This window comes from Pteropus medius, unplaced genomic scaffold (genome assembly GCF_902729225.1).
Source record: "Pteropus medius unplaced genomic scaffold, Ma_sr-lr_union100, whole genome shotgun sequence".
Classification (NCBI taxonomy): domain Eukaryota; kingdom Metazoa; phylum Chordata; class Mammalia; order Chiroptera; family Pteropodidae; genus Pteropus; species Pteropus medius.
In genome coordinates this window covers 6,947,012-6,968,696 of record NW_024351729.1, presented here as the reverse complement: position 1 = coordinate 6,968,696, position 21,685 = coordinate 6,947,012, and positions in this window count along the sequence as shown.

The window sequence follows — 21,685 nt, the reverse complement described above, 5'->3', positions numbered from 1 at the left end:
GGATCCGAAATAAGACTCTGGCAGGTGGAGGTTTACTGAGAGAGAGGTTGAAAAAGGAAAAGCTAGCTGCTCATGAATTGGTCGAGTGATGGGCATGTGACCCAGGGTGAGTAGAGTCTCATTCACTTTGAATTATAAGTTTTGTAAGATGTGACCCCAAAGATACTGGCTGCCTTGTTCTAACACCTTGTGGAGAGATTGTATCTGAGCTCCTTTTAAACATTTTGATTATTGTCAAGGTAAACACATTTTCAATACCTAATAATTAATGTACATCATTGTTTTTATTTTTGTTTTTGTTTTTTCTCTTGGAGCTGCAAGAATGTGCCAGTACACATCAGATGCTGAGGGGTATGGCGTTTGTGTGTGTGTGCATGCATGCGTGTGTGTGTGTGTGAGTGTGCACGCGCGCGCACGTGAGCGAGAGAGAAAATGATTTGATACTGTGGAGTTCTTGTACCCCGTCTACCCCCAGGCCTGCTCTAACTCTGCTTTACAAGGTTTGATGGTTCATTTATACAAATATGTAATTTTCCCTTTTGGCTTAAGCTGCTTGAGTAAAGTTTCTCATAATCAAGAGTCCTGACTAAAATAACATTTTTGTGCCTAAATCTTTTTTCTATTTTAAATTATTTCCTTAGCGTACATTCTTTCAAGGGAAAGTAAGAGCTCCAAAATTATCACCAGTTTATGCCATCTCCAGAATTGTATAAGAATAACTTATTTCACCATACTCTTATAAGTATTAAGTAATAAAATTTTTCTAATCCTTTGTTAGTTTCTCAGGTTAAAAAAATCTTTGCTTAAAATTACTTATTTTTATTACTAGTGAGGTTGAAAATATTCCAATCTATTCATTTTGTACCTTTTTTGGGGGACTTGGTTAATTAAATCTTTTACCTATTATCTTTACTGGAGTCCAAATTTTTAAAAAAATCAATTTGTATGGTTTTTTTTCCTAGATAAAAGACTGTCAACTTGCTTGTTATATTTATTTCAAATGTTTTCTGCAGCTTTGTTACTTGCTCTTAATTTCGTTTATTGTTCTTTTGGAGATATAGAGATTATAAAATGTTATATACTTAAGTTTGTTTTTTCTTTCCTAACTCTTAAATACAGTAGAAAGAACAGCAGACCTATTTTCTGCTTGTTTGCCTTATATATTGGCTACAAAAAATTTTTTTCAAAGTAATGACTTTAAAAAGTAGAAATCTTACAGAGCATGGCAGCCATGAGGCCCTGCCTGGACTTCACTTCAAGAAGGCGCTCACCTTTCAGCTATGAGGCACAGTGAGCTGGCTCTCTCTAGTTGTGACACCCTCAGGATCTGCCACAGAATCTGAGCAGAGGCCACTCTTCCCAGGCAGCTCCCAGCCAGTAACTGAGCACAGCAAGAGCACTAGGCCTGGCCATTTCTGCCAACACAGAGCTCCTCCACGAGCAGTTTGCATGCTGGAGCACCCTGTTGGATTATGTGAAACTTCCTCAGAGGTGTGCTACAGTCTGGAGCTTTTTTTCCCCAGCTTTCCTTGATTCCTTCTCTTCTTTCATAGGGTGAGACTGACACTGAGGTTCTCCTGTTCCCTCTTCCCTTTATTTTCCACAGGCATCACCCTAACCGAATCTCTGGCACCTTAGCCTCATTTTGACATCTGCTCCTGGAGGACACAAATAATAGTTATTATTAAACAATGAAGTGGTTCAGAGAAATACAACAGAGAAAACAACAAATCAAACAAAATCCTACCATTTGAACATATCTATCAGTGTATAAAATAGATGTAGCTGGGTAGATTGAAAGAAGCAGAAGGGATTTAGGCTTGTCCTGTTCACCACTCATCCTCACATCTAGAACAATGTCTGGCATAGAAACAAATGGACAGATCAAATAGTTTTCTAAAAATGGGATGGTGCCACATATTTTCCATTAAATAAAAACAATGTTGGGCTTAATTTCACTTGACTTTATCTAAAGGAAAAGCTTTAGTAAAACTTAAGGAATTTCTGAACCTCAGAAAGAATTTCTACCACAAAAAGTAATGGTTTCTAGTAGGATCACTCCAAGATGAAAATGTTTTTCAAAAAAAAAAATTAATAAATTTTATTTGACATTTTCAATCATTTTTCTAGATAAACTTTTGAATCCTGTCATCATCCCTCAAAAAATTCCATGAAATATAAAAAGTGGAAGTATGTTAAATCTATACATTTATTTGTGATAAATTATTGACCTTACAACAGATTTTTTTTTTTAGATTTTACAAATCTAAGAAGATAATACATTTCTGCATTTATGCAAATCTATATATCTCTTCGACCTGGATTTACATTTAAAAAAATTATACCATGTAAATCTCTTACAAAATTATTTCTACTCCTAAATATTTTATGGTTTTTGAGGATGTAAATAGCATTTACAAACAATTGTATGATAATTTCGGACAACAGAGCCTGTTGCTCACATGAATTATCCAGACAGTGAGACCCTCAGAAGACTGAGGGAGTTTGCATAAAGAACAGTCATAGGAACACATCCTGGTTAGATGGTGTCCTGCCACCTGTCCTCGGCAGCGTGTTCCCAGATGATCCCTGGGCCCCGACCCCCATTTTCGTCTAGCTGATCTTTTCCTAATTGGTAGAACCTTCTTCCCACCAAAGGGGCTAAATGCTGGACTTTTTTTTTTTCAATCTCCCTTGCAATGAGAACCTGGACATGTGACTCAAACTAGCCATTGAGTTATAAAAGGAAAACTACTGATTATCTAAGAAAGACTTTTTTTTTCCCCTCTAATAAAAGAGAGACAAGTAGGAAGAGAGCCCATTCCTTCACTTTCTTCCTGTCTCTGAGTGTGAGAATGTGATGCTTGGAGCTGTGGCAGTCATCTTGCAACCATGAGAGGAAAGTTAGGAGAACTTCATAAAAGCCATTCCAGAGACCCAACATCATCATGTCATTGCATCTTCCAACTCTGGAATCACCTAATGGAATAAAATGTTATCGTTTGTGTGTCTTGTCACATGCAGCCAAAAGTATATTAACTGATATACTTTCCGGATCTGATTTGGCCTCTTTCAGCTCTGTGTCATATAACCCATTTTTATTTTTGTTTTTATTTTATTTTAATTTTATTTATTTTTTTTAAACATTTTATATTTTTACTCCCTCCCCACATTCCTCCCCCTTCCCCTGGTGACCACTAGTCCTTTGTCCATGTCCATGAGTCTCTGTTTGTTTGTCCTGTTCATTTATGGCTTTTAGGTTTATATCCCACATATAAGTGATATCGTGTGTTTTCAACTTTTTCTGTCTGGCTTATTTCACTTAGCATGGTTATTTCAAGGTCCATCCATGTAGTTGCAAATGGCAGTATTTCATCTCTTCTTATGGCTGAGTAATATTACATTATATATGTACCATAGCTTCTTTATCCAATCATCTATCATAGGACACTTCGGTTGCTTCCATGTCCTGGCCACTGTGAATAATGCTGCTATGAACATCAACGTGCAAATATCTTTTGGGATATGGGTTTTCAAGTCTTTGGGGTAAATACTCAGTAGAGGGATTGCTGGATAATGTTTTCCATAGTGGCTGTACCAATTTGCAGTGTATGAGGGTTCCTATTTCTCCACATCATCTCTAACATTTGTTATTACTTCTCTTGTTGATTATAGCCATTCTAACAGATATGAGATAGTATCTCATTGTGGTTTTGATTTGCATTTTCCCTAATAGCTAGCAATGTTGAGCATCTTTTCATATATTTGTTGGCCATTTGTATGCCCTCTAGGGAGAAGTGTCTGTTCAGGTCCTCTGCCAATTTTTTGATTGGATCATTTTGTTGTTGTTGTTGTTATTGAGTCATATGAGTTCTTTGTATATTTTAGATATTAGGCCCTTATTGGAAGCGTTGCTTGCAAATATATTTTCCCATTCGGATGGTTGTCTCTTTATCTTGTTGATAGTTTCTTTTGCCGAGCAGAAGCTTTTTAGTTTGATGTGGTCCCATTCATTTATTTTTGCTTTTAATTCCTTTGCCTTCGAGGTCAAATTCATAAAATCCTCTTTAAGTCCAAAGGTCCTTGAGTTTCATTCCTATGTTTTCTTCTATGCATTTTATTGTTTTAGGTCTTATGTTCAGGTCCTTAATCCATTTTGAGTTAATTTTGGTGTGTGATGGTAGACAACAGTGTAGTTTCGTTCTTTTGAAGATGGCTTTCCAGTTTTCCCAACACTATTTATATAAGAGGCTTTCTTTTCTCCACTGTATGTTTTTGGCTTTTTTTGTCGAAAATTATTTGCCCATATAAATATGGGTTTTCTTCTGGACTCTCAATTCTGTTCCACTGGTCAGTGTGTCTGTTTTTCTGCCAATACCACGCCGTTTTGATTACTGTCGCTTTGTAGTATAATTTGAAGTCAGGCAGAGTGATGCCTCCAGCCTTGGGTTTTTTTTTTCCTCAAGATGACTTTGGCAATTCGGGTCTTTTGTGCTTCCATACAAATCTATTTTGTTCTGTTTTTTTAAAAACTGCCGATGAGATTTTGATGGGGATTGCATTAAATCTGTATAATGCTTTTGGTAATATGGCCATTTTAATAATGTTGATTCTTCCAATCCAAGAACACGAATTATCTTTCGATTTTTATCTTCTTTCATTTCTTTTAACATTTCTTTTTCATTATGTAGGTCCTTCACATGTTTCGTTAGATATATTCCTAGGTATTTTATTCTTTTTGTTGCAATTGCAAAAGGAATTATTTTTTCCACTTCCTTTTCTGACACTTCATTATTAGAGTATAGAAACACTATGGATTTTTGAACATTGATTTTTGTATCCAGAAACTTTATGGTATTTGCTTATTGTTTCCAGTAGTGTTCTTGTGGAGTCTTTAGGGTTTTCTATATAGAGAATCATGTCATCCGCAAATAGTGACTTCTTCCTTTCCAATTTGGATGACTTTTATATCTTTCTCTTGCCTAATTGCACTCGCTAGGACCTCCAAAGTTATATTGAATAAGAGTGGTGGTAGTGGACAGTCTTGCTTTGTTCCTGATTTTAGAGGAAAGTTTTTAGTTTTTCACCATTAAGGATAATGTGGGCTGAGGGCTTGTCATATATGGCCTTTATTATATTAAGGTACTTTCCTTCTATACCAATTTTGTTAAGTGTTTTGATCATAAATGGATGCTATATCTTGTCGAAGGCTTTTTTTCCATCTATTGATATGATCATATGATTCTTATTTTTAAATTTGTTTATATGATGTATCACATTAATCGATTTGCATATGGTGAACCATCCCTGTGCCTCTGAGATGAAGCCCACTTAATCGTGGTGTATAATCTTTTTAATATGTTGCTGTATTCGGTTCGCTAGTATCTTATTTAGGATTTGTAAATTTGTGTTCATGAGAGATATTGGTCTGTAGTTTTCTTTTTTGGTGTTATCTTTCCCAGGTTTTGGTATCAGGGTAATATTGGCCTCACAAAATGAGTTGGGAAGTATTGCCTCCACTTCAATTGTTTGGAAGAGTTTGAGGAGAAAGGTATTAAATCTTCTTTGAATGTTTGATAGAATTCACTGGTGAAGCCATCTGATCCTGGACTTTTACTTTTTGGAGGTTTTTGATGATTGTTTTAATTTTCGTACTGCTGATTGGTCTATTTAGATTTTCTAGTTCTTAATTCAGTCTAGGAAAGTTGCATTTTTCTAAGTACTGGTCCATTTCTTCTGGGTTATTAAATTTGATGTTATATACTTTTTCATATTCTTGTATGATATTTTGTATTTCTGCAGTGTCTGTCATAATCTCCCCTTTCATCCCTGATTTTGTTTATTTGTGTCCTTTCTTTTTTTCTTTAGTGAGTCTAGCCAGAGGTTTGTCAATTTTATTTACCTTCTCAAAGAACTAGCTCTTTGTTGCATTTATTTTTTCTGTCATTTTTTTGTTTTCAATTTCATTTATTTCTGTTCTAATTCTGATTATTTCTTTCCTTCTGCTGACTTTAGGCTTCATTTGTTCTTCCTTTTCTAGATTTTTAAGATGAAGCATTAGGTTGTTTATTTGGGCTCGTTCTTGTTTTTGGAGATAGGCCTGTAATGATATGAACTTTCCTCTTATGACCGCTTTTGCCATGTCCCAAAAGTTTTGAGAGTTTGTACTATCATTTTCATTCATTTCTATCTTTTTTTTTGATCTCTCTTTTTATTTCTTCTCTGACCCAGTTATTCTTCAGTAGTATGTTGTTTAATCTCTATGTATTTGTGGTTCTTCCTGATTTCTTTCTGCAGTTGATCTCTAGTTTCAGAGCATTATGAACAGAGAATATGGTTGGTACGATTTCAACCCTCTTATATCTGTTGAGGCTATCTCTGTGTCCTAGTATATGGTCGATCCTTGAGAATGTTCCATGTGCACTAGAGAAGAATGTATAAGCAGCTATTTTGGGATGGAAGGCTCTATAAATGTCAATTATGTCCAGTTGGTCTAATGTATCATTTAAGGATGGTATTTCCTTATTGATTTTCTGTTTGGATCTGTTCATATCTGACAGTGGGGTATTTAAGTTCCCTGCTATGATAGCATTTTGATCTGTTTCTCCTTTTAGTTCTGTTAGTAATTGCTTTACATATTTCGGGGCTCCCTGATTGGGAGCATAGGTATTAATAAGTGTTATGTCTTCTTGGTGCATGATTCCTTTTATCATTATGAAGTGTCCCTCAGTATCTTTCTTTACCTTTTTTATTTTAAAGTCTATTTCATCCGATATTAGTACCACTACTCCTGCTTTTCTCTGAATGCCATTTGCTTGAAATATCATTTTCCACCCTTTCACTTCGAGTCTATATTTGCCTTTGGAGCTGAGATGTATCTCCTGGAGGCAGCATATGGTTGGGTTTTGTTTTTTGATCTATTCTGCAACTTTGCCTTTTTATTGATGAGTTCAGTCCATTTACATTTAGGGTAATTATCTAAATCTGAGGTCTTCTTATAGCCATTTTATCTTTTGCTTTCTGGCAGCTCGGTGTTTCCATTGCTTCCTTGTCTTTGTGCTTCTGTTTTCTTTATTTTTGTTGGCTTTTGTGGGTTTTTCCTCTGGTCCTTCTTGTTTTATGTTATATATTTCAGTTCCGAATCTTTGGCAGGTGGTTAACATTACAAATATGTAAAGGGTAGTTATATCTATACAGTCGTCTCTTTTCTTCTGCATGTGCCTTATCTCCATTCCCCTTTGTGAATTTGGATCTTTGAATTCTCCCCTTTTCAGTCATTGTTATCTCAGTTTGTCCCTATGTATGCTGAACGTTGATTACTATCTTGCTACAGCAAATCTCTTCTAATTTTTAAGCTTATAATGCCCTGTTCCTAGTAAGGGTTGCACTTCTCTGCTTTTTTCAGCCTGTTAGTCACCTTACTCCTAATTATGTATTTTTTTTTTTTCATTTTGTTTTAGGTGAGCTGACTCAGTATTTCCTGTAGTGCAGGCCTTGTAGTGGAGAATTCTCTCAATTTTTGTATGCCTGGAAAAGTCTTTATTTCTAAAGGAGAACTTATCTGGATACATTATTCTTGGCTGGTAGTTCCTTTCATTTAATAGTTTGAATATTTGATTCCACTCTTTTCTGGCTTGTAAGGTTTGTGCTGAGAAGTCCGATGATAATCTAATCGGTTTTCCTTTATAGGTACCGTCTTCTTTTCCTTGCCTGCCCTGAGAATTCTGTCTTTGTCGTTAATTCTTAATAACTTTTATACAATATGTCTTAGCGAAGGTCTTTTTGGGTTGAAATAATTGGGTGTTCTATTGCCTTCTTGAATTCTATGCTTCAGCTCATTCCTTAGATTTGGGAAATTCTCGTCAACTATTTGTCTGAAAATGCTTTCTAATCCCTGCTCCTTTTTTTTCGCCTTCGAGAATTCCCATTATTCTTATGTTTCCTTTCCTGATGGTATCAGCTAGTTCTTGTATTTCTCTTTCATTATTTTTCATTCTTCAGTTTCTCTCTTTATTCTGATTTATTTCTAGATTTCTGTCTTCAATATCATCGATCCTTTCCTCCATTTGGTCGACTCTATTTCCCAAGCTTGTTATTTCATTTTTCAACTCTTGCAGTGTGTTTTTTTTTTTTTATCTCCAGGAGGTCTATTCAATTCTTTTTGAGGGTTTCACTCTCCGTGCCAAAGAGCTCACTCTGCTCATCCAGTTTTTTTTTCATTTCCAGAAATTGTTGATATGATTCATTTCAGATCTATTGAGTTTTTTCAGAAGTACCATCCTGAATTCTCTATCATTTAAGTTGCATATTTCTATGTCTGTAAGCTTATTTTTTTAGAGATTTTTCTCTTTCTTTTTGAGATGCCTCGTCACCTCGGTTGTTCATGTTGTTTAATGGACTATTTCTCCACTTGGGCATTAATGGAAGTGTATTCTGCTTTTTTTTTTTTCCCAGAAAGAAGATTGATTTATTATGGTTTCTAGCCTATTGCAAATAAGGCGTTTTTCTTTTGGCTTCCAGTAGGTGGCTTCTAAGACTCTTGGATCCCCGCTTTATATCAAGACTTAATAATGTCTTTTTTTCTTATAGATGTTTAATCATGCTCGCTACCCTCAGTCTCAGTTCCTGTCAGTGTTAGAGACAGTTTCGGTAGTGTTTGCTCCGATTCCTCTGGGGCTCTGCAGTGTTCATTCTCAGAGGATATGGAGGGAGGAGCCCTCTGGGTTGGGAGATGGGGGCTGCAGCTTAGCCTTGGTTTTGTAACCATGGCTGGTAAAAATCAACTGTTGTTTCTCTGCTGTCCCTGCTTTTCTACCATTCCCTTTTCTCTGCCTTCTGCCCTGATGACTGGGCATTGCCACCAGCCACAGGAAGCTCACAGCTCTCCTAGGCAGGGCTGCTCAAGGAAGTCGCCGCACCTTGTCCTCTCCCCCTCCTCCTACAGGGAGCTCCGGATGCGAGAGACAGCTTCTTTATTTTTCCCAGTCCACTGCCCTGACACTTGGGGTTCCAACCTGTGGTAGTTCTTATGCACAGATCTCATGCTCAAATGTGCGGTTTGAATGTTTTTTGATGAATTTTAGATGTTCAGTTTATTGTTGTTTCAAAGGGAGAGATCTGGGGACGAATCTCACTCCTCTATGTTTCTGACATTACTCCAATAATTTTTTTTCCCTTTAGCTTGTTATTATTATTTTTTTAATGTTGAATAGAAGCAGTGATAGCTGCCCTCCTGGCTTTCTTCCTGAATTTAAAGAAAATGCTTTTAACCTTTTATGATTAATTAACAGATTTGCTTTCAATTTTTTTTGGTAAATGCCAAATGTCACATTCAGAAAGTTCTCTTCTACTTTTTTATTTTTAGGGTTAGGAGTTGTTTTGTAATCATCAATGGGTGCTGAGTTTATCAAATGCTTTTTCTAGATCTATTGAGTACCTATTTTTTTAAAATTAATTTTAAAAAAATTAATTTTTGGTTAACAAAATCCAGTAAGTTTCAGGTGTACAATTTAACAGTAAATTTATATACATATATACTGTATTGTGTTTGAGTACTTATTGATGGTGTACTTTTCTGTTTATTTCTTTTGACAATTGCGTATGGTATGAGGAATCATTAGAACAAATAAAATGTATTTGTATTTTTCTTCTTGTTTTTGAATTTCCTTTTCCTTCCATTCTTTGACAATGAGAGCTCAGTTCTGTTCAGCCACACAAAGTTATCAGATTAAAATGAACTTCTTGGCAATAAGTATAATGGATGCTTCTGGCTGTATCTGAGCTGAAACTGGTTAAGTTGTGTCAATTTACATTCCATCACAGGAAATTCTGCAAGTGGTTTTCTAGCGCCAGAGATGAAAGAGAGAGAGGGGAGTGGATGGACAGCCCAATGCTTGGCTTCCATCCTCTCAGTCCCATGCAGTAGATGTGAATTCTCTGAAGAAAAGTGTGGTATTTACATTTCTGCAAATGATATTTGCAACAGCATGCTGTTGGCACAGTTTGGCTGAAAAGGAAGCCATGGCACTTGGGATAGGCCAGCTTGGGAGGACTGAAGACTGTTATTGGGCAGGATATTTTCTCTCTGAACTTCAGCAGGACATTGGCCAAGCCATGGGGCTGGCAGAAGATAGCAGAAGCTCAACAGACTCAGTGGACACCCAGTGAAGCCCTGAGAGAGAGGGTAGGAGCAGCTAGTTTGTATTGATCTATTCCTGAATACTTGCGAGACACCCTTGCGACTTCTCAGAGTCACTTAGAGTCTGGAATGGAAGTAGAGGGTATTTAGCCAAGAATAATATATTTGGGCTTAAATGCTATTGTAACCTTAGGCTTTTGGAACTTGAGGAATTGTGACTCCATAACCCTACCCGTAATATTCTAAGTACTTGTTTACTTGAGTAAAAGCTTTTGTATGACAAGAGCTGTTGTAAACCTTCATCAAGGCTCCTAAAGCCTTGCTGGTGAGCTATTTGGTGGATTTGATATTTGTCAGTGTATACACACACACACACACACACACACACACACACATATATAATATATGTATGTATATATATATATTTATATATATACACACACACATGTATATATATGTTATATATATATATATATATATATATATATATATATATATATTTGTGTGTGTGTGTATATAAATATATATATATATTTGCCATGGGTCATGTGCTGGAAATCACACAGCAGAGAAACAGTAAATGTAAAACACATAAGCACATCTTTAGATTCTTTTACTTTGTTCTTGATTTCTTTGCTAATGATGCACCCAGCCACCAGAATGCCAGATACAAAATCTTAATTCATTACTGTTTCTATAAAAATTGAGGGTACTTTCTTATGGGTTCTATCATCACTGGTTGATAGCTACATATTCTGAAGACTGGATAGGAATACAAACTGTACCTTTGTGTCTCTGAACATCATTAACTAATTTTCAAGTATTCAGTGAAACTACAGATAGATTTGGTCAAGCATTTCCCCCTGGGTTTTTGAAAACATGTAGATCTTAAGAAATTTATTGCATGTGTTCCTTAGTCATTTACCACTAAATGTTCCAAATCTTGCATTGAAGCAGTTAGACACTGTCCAAAAAAGCTTATTGAACCATTTATGAAACTGCTCCTCTACAAAAACAGGAAGTTACAATATACCAAATGTTAAGTGAATTTGAACTTGAGAAGAGTTGGATTAGGTTCAAAACTTTTGAATTCATAAATCTGAGCAGGTTCTAAATCAAGGCATTGATGAGTCCCCTAGTTTCTAATTATTCTTTCTCTTCTATGTATGTGTATGTGTTGTGTTTATATAGTGCCTACTTCGTATGCACTCTAACATTCAGTGATGAGAAGAAGAAATTTTTGTTTTGATTATATTGGATTTAAGGAGGAAAGACAAACAATCCTGAGGCTATAGACTTAGAAATTCAGAATGCACATTTAATCCTCTGTGAGCAGTGATTTTTGTCCTGTTCTTTGTCACTTGTTAAAGCCAATGAAATGGGAAACATTTAGAATTAATGATTCATTTTAAAAGATATATTTCACAGATTGCTTAACATATTATTGAAAATAGTGCTTTGCAAAGACAAAAAGCATGTGTGGCATGTTATAGACCAATTATACACTAATCCTATCTTTTTTTCTTTTTTGGTTGGAGGTCAGGAGAGAGACTTGGAAATGTTCCAGGACCTGAAAACATAGCAAAAAAACTGACATAACTGCTCTACTCTATGTTTCTTTAGTTGATGAAGTTGTAAAAGATAATTTAGAGAAAGAATTCTTGGAGTATGAAGGTACTAACTTCTTAACAATGTCCTATATATGTTAGAAGAGATCATTTTAGTTCAGTTAATAAAAATTTAACTGAGGGCATATTATGTGACCAGGCATTGAGTCTGCTTGGGATATAAAGATGAATTTGAAATGGGCCCTGCCCTACAAATCATCGATATTTAAAGTCCAGTAGTAAGAGCTTCTATAAAGAGAAAATTTTGTACAAAGAAGGGCATGATTAACTGTGTCTGGAGCGGTGAGAGAGGATGGCGAGGGAATGGACAGCACCTGACACTGTGCCTGGCACATAGCAGAGGCTCAGTAAATGTTAGTTCTCTTCTCAGCTTCCTTGAAATATAATGTGTTGACCTTTATATGCTAAGACTATGATGCCGCCAGCCAAACATCAAGGGGATATGGATTTAGAATTCCTTCTTTGTGGAGTGATAAGTTAGTACTAATTCTTCTGAATTAAAAATTTTTTGATTCTTCTGGGATCTAGTGACCAATATTTATAAATTACTTACCAGTGTAATGGGCAAACTAGGAGCAGAAAATGGATCCACAAATCAACTTGACCTCTGATGTAAGTGTACCAGCCACATTTACTGAAGGTTCTTCTGTCTTTGTTTCATTTCAGCAACATGGAAGCCTACCAAACTTCTAAAAACAGCACTCATTAAACTTTTCTTAAGCATCCCAAGAGCATAGGTGGGTAAAGACTTATTCATAGGGTTTGGGAGTATGAAGGTTTGGTAGGAGGAGTAGGAGACAGTGTGTAGTAGTCCACTGTAAACACAAAATGTTTGCAGTTTCAGGTGTATTTAAAAGATGTATGCAAATGCTACTGTCCAAGCTATAAGATATCCATTTGTTTATTTAAATATGAAAATACTGTTTCAAGTTACTTTACCAAGTTAAATGATTTAATTCTCCAAATCACCTAGTAAAACTGATGCTCCAAAAGAAATGTGTTTATCCTATGATTTTCTGAGTCTTTGGTACATCATTTTAAATAACTTGTATTAAAGGAAGAAATAATTATATATATCTCACAGATTGTATGACCAGTTAACTAACTTATATCACAGCATTATTACTACATTCTTCATTTCCCACTTGTCCTATCTTTTGAAGCATTCTGGCTGCTATTTGATTTCAGGATGAGACACAGAATCTGTGCTCACTTTAACAGCACAGGCATTAAGGCCTTATGCATGATAGAGCTGAAAAATATCTCTCATGCTTTTCTCCATCACTTTATGATAATGCCATGCCAATTGTTCTCTCTCTCATCTATTCCTTTCCACTTTTCAAAGCATTTTTCATATATATTTTGTCATATCATTCTGTAAGGTATTGATGACAGACGTCCTTAGCCATATTTGACCAGTGATAAACTAAGGATTAGCTAGGTTAAATGATATACTCAAAATCGCATTCATTCAAAAGTATTTACTTTGCATCTGCCATGTACCAGACACTACACAATGAACAAGAAATACGAAGATGAATAAAATACAGTCCCTACCTTACAAGAGTAGTCAGGAAAGTAAACAGGCAATTATAGGATCAAGGGATAAGTACAATAATAGGGGTTAAGCAGAGGGCACTAAACATAAGCCTTAGAGAAACCCCTAATCCAAACTTGGGAGGTGGTACGAGAAAGAGAGAGCTTCATGGGGTAAGTGATATCTAAACAGATCTGAAGGACAAGTAGGATTAACCAGATGAAGATGATATTGGAGCAGGAAACAGCAATATTCAAAATCTCTGAGTGAGAGGAAACATGATGCATCAGGGAAGCTGCTTTTATCACAGTGTATAAAGTGCGATGAAGAGGCCAGGCCACCATGTGTAGTCTCACAGGTTGTGTACTGCAGTACTCCAGCAGTCACCATTCACAAAGGCTAGGATGTGAATGGTGCCTTCCAGAGTTGAGCAATGCGACTTCCCTGCAAGAAAAACGATGGGCCGGGAGAGTGAGGACCTTGAAAACCAAGGATATACTAAGGTGTTTGTAAATAGCCTGAAGGCAATGGAAAGCAACTAAAGGAGAGTGACTTGATCAGGCTTGCAGTTCGGAAAGTGGAGAATGGATTCTGGGAAACCAACTAGGAGGCTGTTCTAAGGCAGGTAGACTGGTCTGAAGTGAGGTTCTGGAAATTGGGATCAGAATAAGTGATAGGTTAAAGAGATATGATGAAAACAGAATTGATTAGACTCGGAAGTGCCTCAGCTTTTGTTCTTATGCTAAAATGCATCTATGGCGGTGTCATTTAGATATTGAGAACACAGCAGGAATCAGTTTAGGGGAAGATTATTAATTCCTTTTTGCACTTGCTGAGTGTGAGGTGTTGACCTTTAACAAATAGACAGCCAGATATGTTTAGGAACAACAAAGAATTACAGTTTGGGACTTGTGGTCTAATGGCGAACCACTCACAAGTCCAGAGAAACAAAGGAGAAGAATGTTTTTTTATGGATATGAGAGGGGCTGTTTTACATAAAGAGTTCATAGGAGAAAACTGAAAGTTCAAGTATAGTGACTGTTCATTGGCTGAGTTATGGCAGTCTCTCATTGGCTGAGCTGTTATTGGGCAAGGGAGAATCTTTTCTTTCTCCTGCTGAGGTAGTAGTGTTGCTTCCTGTCAGAGATGCAAGGTATATCTCTTCTTGTTGGGGTCAGTAGTATGTATTGAGTGACACATGTGTGATAATTCACTCTTCTAACCTCTCTACTCCATTTTAAATGTGGTTTCTGTTTATTAATTTTTACGGAGGTGATTTTGAGATATTGAAGAGGAAGTAGGCAGTTGGATGGTCTGGAGATCAGGAGAAGTATAGTTGGCCTAAGACACAGAAATACATTTTGTATCAAAGACAAAGCGTTGTCAGGATGTGCCCAAGTGGAGCTGATCAAAATAGCTGTATGCTCAGGGGAGTGGCCCAGGGGCATTGGAAAGACCCAAGGAGGTAAGGAAGTAAAGATAAGAAAAAAAGAGACATCCCTTTTGAGAAGTTCAGCTGTGAAGGAGAAGAGATGTTACAGATGTTGTAAATTTTATAATCATTTTTCTGGAGGCAGGTTAAGAATGGTACTTCAGATTCTTCAATGTTCCAGTTAAGCTGAAGGACCACCATTGTACCTTAAAATGCCCCATTGTAGTTTTTTTCTCTTTTAATAGAGCTTGATAATTTTACCACTTCACCTTGGGCATTTCTTAGTGGTCTGGAGAAGGAAGAAACTTTCCTCTACCCTCAAAGTCCTTTCAGCTGGTCTAATAATTAAATCTGCATGAGACAGATTAATAAGAGAAAATAATCAAATTTAATTACATATGTATGGATGGGAACCCCACATGCATGAGCATCAGAGACCCTGCATACATGAAAGGCTCAGGGACAGAAAGTTAAAATGAGGTATATGTGACATTCCGAGCTATGAGTGAGGTAAGGCACCTTGGGGCTTCGGGGGGGAAAAAGGTCATTGCAGGGTGATAAGAAGAGCAGGTGTTCAGTAATTAGTAGTTTGCCCTGCCATATAGACAATTCAAAAATTTTTTCGGTGATAGCTCTTACTATAGGCAAGGGCCCTAGTTTAAATTCATCTAGATAGTTAAGGGGAAGGGGAGCAGAAGTTTCTCTTGAGGCCGCAAGGTGTTGGTTGCCATTAGCTCAGAATAATTCACATACCACAGAGGCACGCGTTGGGGTGAGTTGTTCTGAACCCGTACAGTGGCTTCTCTCCTTTATCCTTTATCTCTTTGTATTCTAAGATGAATCACACTTTCTCACCCTCTACTGTTTTTGATTTGTTCTTCCAAGACATCTGTCTAAAAAAGATGAAAATAAATGAGATAGAATTTTAAGAACCACAGTAAACAATGGAAGTTTTAATCCAGAGTAAATGCAATATTCATTTTAGCAATCCTTCACAGGATAACTTGAAATACTTTATTTCTAAATCATTCTTATAACTTAGGTATTTCTACTTGTTCTACTTCTGAAATTTTTTTTTGTTGTTGCTGAATTTTATACTTTAGGTAGGAAAGTGATTAGGTAGGAAAGGGATTTTCAGTATACACTTAAAGGAAAAAAAAAACAGTATAATTGAAAAGATTACTATGTTCCCAGCTCAGATTCCCTTCACTTGCATGCTTTTAAAATCAGGTAGTTTACCCTTATTTATTGAATTTGTACTTAGCAGCCAGCACTATAGGGGATATCAAAGAAGTATAAGGCGTGGCTATTGTGCACTAGAAGTTTCTAATATAATGAGGGAATGACACATATACAATACAACATATAAGAAATCATGGAAGACTGATACTTGTAAAACAACTAAATACAACAGATGAATAATAGCAAATAGAACAATGAAGTATTTAACTGAATGTTACTGATTATATATGTGTTAAAAGGTAAGGACGGTAAAGATCAAGAGCCAAGGAAGGCATTCCTTATTCTAAAGAACATAACTTTCAACAAATCGACATCAAAAATAACTGTATAATATTTATTTTTAAAAAACCTACTGTAGTTCTTTAATTCCGAGATGTCATTTTTTCATATTTTAATACAATATGTATACTAGCTAACATTCATCTTGCACTGACTTTGTACCAGGTGCTGTTGTAAGTGCTTTGTATGTGTCGACTTGTTTAATATGGGTCATTTAATGGGGTGGAAATATTTTATCTTCTCCCCTATGAAAAACTGCTAATAAATCATTGGTACAAACTGGAACTCTATAGCTGTTTAGAACCAAGGAAGCATGGTGTGTGCAGAAATAATAGATTAAAATTTATAAAAATTATATTGACAAACTTATCTAATCTCTTTAGTCTAGGTTGTCAGGCCCTTGGTTCTGTTTTTTGAGGATCACCTGATAGCACTGATACCCTTGAACCTCCTGTAGCTTAACCATTTAGTCAAAGGTCACGAAAGCTTCAAAATAGAAAAGTGTCCATGCTGAGATAGTGAGGTAACCTCATTCAAAATTTAACCTCATTCAGCAATAGTTTTACACAGCTCTGCTGTGATTTTCACCTTGATCAGGAAGGTGATTCTGATTTATTTATGAATAGGGGATTAACTATCTAAACCACTAATGTAAAGTTAAAAATATATGATTATATTGGGTTGGGTTTCTCAGGAAACAGTCTTTGAGATGAAGATTCACACGCTGAGATTTACTGGAGCATGCTTTAAGGAACACCACCTGTGGGGAATGAGGGTCAGCAGGACTGGGCCTAGGGAGGGAGGTTGATCTGTGATGTAGCTGCAGCATATACCTCAGCTGATCCTAGGGGGAGTTCTGGAGCTAAAATGTCCTTTAGAGGTGTCCTGAATTGAGACAAGGGGGCCTGGCCTTTGTACCCTTGCACTCATTAGATATTAATAGCTCCCAGGGAGAGGTTGTAACCTTGGGTGAGGCAGTTACTTTTGGCCAAGAGCAATTAGTGGAGGAAGATTCAACTTCGAGTTGTCAGCAAGCAATATTCCCAGCAGTTGGGGGGATAAGGGCTCAGGTCCTGGGTGGGATCTGGGTGGGACATATTTGTGTATTTATATGTTAACATATACATATATGTATATATATGCACATATTCATATACACACATAATATATAGACATACACCTACATTATGCATGTATTTATATTTATAAACATTTAAGAAGCATACATCAAGTAAATAAAACAATCATAGTGAAATGTGATCTAGTAAATTGGGTGGATTTATTAAAATCATAGGCTATTATCATTATGGTACCGTGGTTCTCAGGATTGCCCCTTAGAAAATATTTTTGAAATCCAAGGGGCATATTTGGTTGTCACAAAGAACGAGGATGTTCTAAGCATTTATTGGGTGAAAATCAGTGATGTCGGTTATCACACAATGTGAATTTCAACTGTCCTACTGGGTATTCATGCAGGGAAAAAAATCTGTTTGTCATTCTCTTAACTTAGAGCTTAACCATTTTATATATACACACAATGTTTTTGTGCCCACTCGGAGATGTGCATCCATATACCTCTTCCCCAGATTGCTTGTCATCAGTCTCCCAATCCTTTACTTTCCAAGTTGCTGGACTTGCTCATGCTCAATTCCATTTGATGAAAGATTGCTCTTGGTGCGTGGCCAATCTTATGGGTTGGTGGGTCAGATAACATCCAGTTCATAATGGGCAGCTGAGGTTGCATAGTCACTTGATAGCTCATGGTCAGTCATTCAAATTCAGTAGTAAGAGAGTTATTATCTGTAGAAGAAGGAATAACTTTGTTCTAAAACTAAGAAAGTCTGTATTGTGACTCCTCTATCAGAATTTTCCAGAAGCTCCAAAAACCATCCCTATTTTCCACCACCACTTCAAATATCATTGGATTCTTCTGGATTATAAGGTCTTGCTACAGTCTTTTTTTTTTCTTCTTTTATTTCTGATAAATAAAAATTCCAGTCTTATGGGTTACTGGGTAGATGGGCCAGAGCACCACTCTCTGATGTGGTAAATATTGCTTCCAAAAACCAGAGACCCAATGAGTATTGTGTCTCATTTTTACTGGTAGGTGGTGCAAGGTGCAGCAATTTGTCTTTCACTGTGGAGGAGATATTGTGATGTCTTCTGGATCAATGGACCTCCAGAAACTTCACTAAAGTGGTAAGTTTTCTTAGGGTTTATATCCCACTCTCTGGTTCACATGTGTCTTATTAAGGCATCTACAGTATTTATTATTTCCTGTTCATTAGGTCCAATCTACTTACTATGTTTAATATAATGATCAAGATCTCTGCAGATTAGATTATGGCAGAGAGCAGGAACATTTACATCCCATAAAGAAGACTGTAAATGTGTACTGTTGGCCTTGACATATAAAAGAAAACAGCTTTGGGTGCAAATTGGAATACATAAAAAAACATTTTCCATATCAATAGATGTATACCAGGTACTGTGTTGATCTGCTGTGGTAAAGATAGCACCTATATAACTGAAGTTGCAGCTGGATCTACCATCTGATTAAGTTTCAACAATTCATACTTATTCTCTAAGATCCAGCTGCCTTTGCATAGGCCAGACAGATGAGTTAAATGGGAGAAGTGACAGTGTCACCTTTTCTGCATTATCTACATCTTTTATGATGGTACTAATATCCACATCTCTCCAGGGATGTGGTATTGCTTTTGGTTTTCTATCTTGGAGGCAAGAGGAACTCCCAGAGGCTTCCACTTGGCCTTTTCTGCCACAATAGCTGCACTCTGTCATAGTCATGTGGGGATTTTGTCATTTATTGAGTATGTCTATTCTAATTATACATTTAAAAATTGAGGCAATAACCACAGAGTAGGTCTGCAAACCTAGCAGATACTTGGGTGAAAACTCCATTTATCACCTGACTACTATAAACTTCCACTTTGGTTGGTGGACCCAGTGACAGTGGATCCTAGGGAATTAGCATTAATTCAGAAACAGTTTTCAGTAATTCCTGAAATATCTAGGTATTTCTTTTATCCTGAGGTACAGTCACCCTAGTAAATGACATAGTTTACTTCCTTTAAGGAAGGCTTAGATGACAATTTATAGTATATATTTATAGCAATGCTGCAAGGATCTTCCTCAAGGGAAAGAACCTTTCAATCAAGGTGTTCTGAGTCTGGAACTGGCTGAGGTATGGAAACTGGATGGGAAAGATGACTTTTCATTCTGATGGCACAAGTCAGATTTCAAGCAGCAGAACTCAGGTTTTGCCTGTTACAAAGATCAAGGAATATTTCAGAAGTCTGTTGAACTAGTTTATTCTCAGGGCCACCTAGGGTGTTACCCTGTAGGTCGAGACCTTTGAGTACTACTTTGTCCCTGCTGCTCATTGTAGTAAGTGTGCCTACCTTGTTCCTGCCGATTAAATGTTACTGCTTGGCCACTGCCATCCCAGGACCCCATTATCACAGAATTCAGGGAGCCATCTCAATGGAAGCATCTCCCACCATCATATCCAACTACTATAGAGCTTTTCTTCATTCTTTCAAGTCTGGTGCTCCCCTTACTGTGTTTTTCAATGCCTCACTGCAGAGACCATCATCTGGGCCTCTAGGGGTATGCAGTTTGGGGTTGGGTGTACAGATTACACATGATAAAATCATTCCAACATTTCCATCACATTAAACTTTTGGATTCCTTCTTTGGATTTCTTTCTTTATGTCATACCAGGAACATTCTATCATCTAGAGTTCATTGAATATAGATCACTACTGAGTAAGAGTTTCATTTAACCAACTAAAAAACTGTTGGAGTCACTTTCAATGCTTGAGCTAACACATTAAATCCAGACTTTCTGGTAAACGCACCCATATCAATAAATTAAACCCAATCCTTTGCCCTTTATTGTGTTTGGAACTTGACCAAGAACCTTTCAGCCTTTCACAAAGTTAAGTCACCTATGACAACACCAATGTTGATATTTGAGTTGCTAATACAACACATTCATATTGGTTTGCATTTGTAGTTCTCTTATGCATAATGGTTCTATGTACAGACGCAAACATCTTACTATTTATTTGGTCTTTTAATAGAGTTGTTATAGTATTCACTTATTGAAATACACATTAATTTTGAATTACCTTCCTTTTATTTTTCCTTTATTGTACAATTAGAACATTCATATTGATTTTTTTTTGAAATTTGCACAGGTAGGTAATGTTATCTATGAATTTCATTTCAGGATAATAAAGGAAGGCAGCTATGCTCACCAGTATAACACCACCACCACTCAGGAAAATAAAGAGAATGTTTAAAATACTATTTACAAAAGGGGATGATGGGTCTGAGAGGGTTGAGAATGGCTCCCTCCTCCTTTCAAGTAGAGTCCCAAAAACTTATGTATAGGCATTCTCATAAATAACCAAAGTGGACACAGAGTGCATCCCTCAAATTAAATCATCCGTTATCACTCTTTTGAAAGATGGCTGGCTATCTTTAAGTAGAGAATCCAATGTTCTGTTCAGTTTACTTACAAAGTCATGCAGGATGATATTAATAAATAGACATATCAAAAACAACCGTAAAGAATTGCCTCATAGATGCAACAAAAGCAATCTATTTTGAGGGAGGCCCTGGAGAGAACAATTTTTGTCTCTGTGCATCACTGAAGATAAAGGAGTGGAAGCCAGGAGCTTGCTTTCTTCGTTTACCTTGTGTGTATGATCTGAATCATAATTTCATGGTTTGATGATAAATGGGAGGATGCTACCACTCCTTTCTACTTTTTAGCATGTGGAATCTTTGGGAAGGTTCTGAAAGTAGGTAGGAAGAGTCCACATTTGTTTTGTGAATGAAGGGTAGAAGTTCTGTCTTGATCCAGGAATTCTAGCTCTGGTTTGCCATTCAATGCCACTGTCCTGCAGGTCTGTTCTGTGGCCAGCCTGGGGCACATGGGGCTGCCTGTGAGCAGTACTTCATCTACTTGACTATCATACTGTTTCTCTCTAGAATCTCAACTCCTGTCGCTTTTTCAGGAAAGCCTGCCCTCACCAACCAGTCTGGTCTGAGTCCTTTGTCATGGACTCCTTTAGAAGCATTTTTTCACCTGTGATCCCTTTTCCCAGTTTATGATTATTACATACATTAATAGTGACTATATGTTTTATGTCAGACACCTTCTAAGACTAGGTATCTTGTCTGTTTATGCTTCCCCTTTCATACCGTGCCTAGCCAGGATCTGGTACAGACAGTGGTTGAATGAATAAATGTTTGCTCCAAATTCCAGAAGCATCAATGCTTCTCATAATTATGAATATTACTATTGTATTTGTGTCCCATGCTGTTTGATAGCTGAGTCTTCTATCTGTTGAGGAGCATGGTAACAGGATTTTGTAGAAATGGGTGAGTCAGGACAG